This window comes from Macrobrachium rosenbergii, chromosome 44 (assembly GCF_040412425.1).
Source record: "Macrobrachium rosenbergii isolate ZJJX-2024 chromosome 44, ASM4041242v1, whole genome shotgun sequence".
Taxonomy (NCBI): domain Eukaryota; kingdom Metazoa; phylum Arthropoda; class Malacostraca; order Decapoda; family Palaemonidae; genus Macrobrachium; species Macrobrachium rosenbergii.
The window spans coordinates 30,631,375-30,634,975 of NC_089784.1; positions in this window are offsets into that span (position 1 = coordinate 30,631,375).

A 3,601-nucleotide genomic window follows, 5' to 3' on the forward strand; every position below is an offset into this window, starting at 1 on the left:
GAATTGCAAACAAGGTGGAAGCCTCAGTTTATTGTTTTAAGGTAGTTTAACCATACCACTGAGCTCATCATTTACAGTATTTGGCTTTCACAGGGTTGGCCCAAAAGATTTTAACAAACACAGTTTATATTTTATTGAACAAATTAAAGCTTTTTTACAATTGAGTGAACTGAAAATGAAGTCTGACAAAATTTACATGAATTGGACTATGTGCTATTCATCAAATAAACCTTGGTCAAACTAGTGACCAGTTCCAAGACAAGTAAAAATTACTTACCTCACCCTTTGATTTGATGCTTGTGTGTGTTTCCATATGCCTTTTAAGACCCCTGTTGTACATGGACTAGAGTTAAATATTTGAGTTGGTATAAAAACTTGGAAACAAGGTCCTCGTATCAGGAGTTTCAGCACACGAAAAACACCAACAATGTAAGACAGAAGACAATAACCCAGAGCCCTACATCTCGGACAGTTCCATGAATGCAGAGGAGTCCCAAGCTTTTTCTCCTACAGTAGACCATGGTGCAATGTAACTTTGCTCAAGTAAAGTATAGTGATGGTAAATTCACCCATACATAAAATGGAAGCACATCCTAAATCAAGCCCAAGGGCAAAATAATTAAAGTGTGCCCTGCCTCTTCTGGTTGCAACTCAACCAGTTAGGCTCGCCATCACAATGCTGCATGTATAGGTTCTCAAAATAATTCTCCTCTGCCAGGCTTGAAGATTTCTCCAGTTTTCAGAACGAAGTAAAAATGGAACACAAAACAGCTCAATATTCACCCCTCGCATGGGCTCCCCATAAAATAGCAGCAGGTAGGAGTGTGACGGGTAAATCACAACCAATACTACTTAACTTGACTTGGGTCATTACTATATTTGGAACAAGTCCTCAAGATGCTAAGAAATACGTATTAGTGCCTGTTCTTATGATCAAGTGTGTCATCCAGCCTTCAGACCTGTAATTTAATGGAATTCGGTTCAATGAAGTTACAAAAAAAAAAAAAAAAATGGAAGTTAAGAAACTGATGCATCTTTGAAATAATGCTGCAGTTTGAAATGATTCAAGTAATTATTTTTATCACTCAAGACTTACAATACATAGCAGACAAATTAAAATGCTCTAAGCCACAGATGTTGACTTCAAAGCCAGGAGGAAAAAAAAAAAAAAAAAAAAACAGTAGCACTCCAACTTTTAAACCATCCACAAAAACTTAGGAAATAAGATGGTATGACTTGATTGCAAAACCTCTACGTGCCAGAAGGCAAGATTTTTTCCAAAATTTGCCTATACAACATTAACCTTTACTGAAAAACATACCAATTGGCACTCATCATGAAATACAATTACCCAAGATCAACAAGTTTGTATTCAATGAAATGTCATAAGCCTGAAGAGTTTCCACATATAAAATTTTTCCCTTAAGAATGAATCCTTCCATTCACCTACAAGCCTACCAATTTGACTAATGTCTGTTAAGTTACTCAAATTATCGATCTCTTTAGCCCATCAAACTTAAAGCATGACCTTAAATACAAAAAAAAAAAAAAAGTTGCTGTACACATCAGCTTTTGTGGGCCTCCCTTTCAGCAATCCTTTGTAGTTTCTCCTATCTCTTGGTAGTCTTGATGGACCTAAAATTTAACACTAGATCCTGTTACATGAATATAATGAAAATATATTATTCATACCTGCTTTTCTAATTGACTGTTTTGGTACTCAAACTGCCTTCCAAAGATCTAAAGGTACAAGGTATGTACTTTTCCACATCAAATTACAGCATTTCATACTACATGAAAAACCTGAACCTCTAGACAAATATTGGCTATGGAGAAAGGGAGAGCAAGAAAAAAACACTTAATTGTCCTACATCAATCCTCACCTTCTCAGTTTCAAGTTGACAGGATTTTCTTGAATGGATACTTCATTTAACAGGCTGAGTAAACTGGATAACTTTTGACTTTCTTACTACACTAGTAAAATTGCTAGATAATTATTACTCGTTATCACTTATATATACACTTTTAACATATTGCTGCCAAATAAATATTGTTTATAATTGCATATCTACAAACTTGACCCTTGAATTCTGTACAAATTCAACAATCTTTGTACATGCTTCAAACAAACCTTGATCAGAAAAATTTATGCAATCACTCTTTAGAACATCCAACTTACATTTTGTCTCGAGGTTCACAGGAAAGAAATATAAGCATTACATCCTATTAAATAATAAATCTCAAAATTTTTCATGAGTGAAAAGTAGAAAAATTTCTACACTACAGATCAAATTACCAGATGAATTAGGAGTGTAGCCTTTCAAGTACATAAGACCCTGTAGTACAGCCTACAATTGAACTTTTCCATCATTCAAGAGATTCTTTTTTTGCAAAATGCATCGCTTCTTACAATATAGATAGGCAAAGAAATGATCAAAATATTGCAGCTGACAAGTTAAGAGGTTTCTATACTTATAAAATGCAAATGATATTTTAACCATAAAATTACTTTAATAAAACCAAAGAGCAACATTTCTACATTCTCATATGGCTCTCCCAAAGGATTAATTCTTAAAGTGAAAACTGGGACGTGGTCTGGTTGTACCACTTCTATGGAATTACCATCACTGCTCTGAGTTTGACACTTTAGATAATCCAAGGAATACAGGAAACTAATGGTGTCACAAGTTGGAACTTCCCCTTGCAGAAAGTGATAAACCCACCCTTTGTACTGGGAAAAAGCTGGTAAAAACGTCAGGACAGTAAGTCACAAAAGGGATCAACCTGAGATTGACAATTTTAAGAGTAAATGGTCTCTGTCGATACTTTCTATGAGAAGACGGCCCTATCAACAGGAGATTACAAAACCACCGTGTTAGAAATAAAGGAATAATATTCACCGAAACATTCAAAGCTGCATTCCAACAGCAAAAACTGGAATTCTCAAACATAAATTTGGAACACTATGTCACATCAACCATCTATCAAAAGTCAAATCAGTACTGGTAGTGAGGGCACCAAAATAAAATCCCAGGAGCCCCATTTTACTATGATCAAAAGACCAACCTAGTTGGGCAGATATTGCAAAAGTCATGAGTTAGATAAATTTCATAAGTGGCGTAAAGCCACACTTATGACTGCAAACAGAACCTTACACGTCAGCAAATATTTATACATACCAGACCAGAGAGCAAAATACATTACATCTTTCAATTTACCACACATGACAAATTACCAATTATAGTCTCCTGCAGATCTCCCTTGGAAAGAGTGGTGATTCAATAACAAACACAAAGAAAAACAGTGTGTGGAGTGAAGTTTTGAATGCTTTAAATCAGAGTTCACAATAAAGTGGCTAAAATTAATTTTGTTATCTTATAACCATTATTTTTAATGATCACAAATTTACACAAGCACTAGTTTCTGTTATAAAAACTCTACATGTAATTCAACACCGAAGTTCAAACCAAAGGAAATGAAATGTGGAAAATTTACAATAAAAGAACATGATGATATCTAAAGCAACAAGAAAAAGAAACCTCCACATAATACAGCATACTTAAACTTACAAGAAAAAACCAAAGGAGCATAAACACATGAG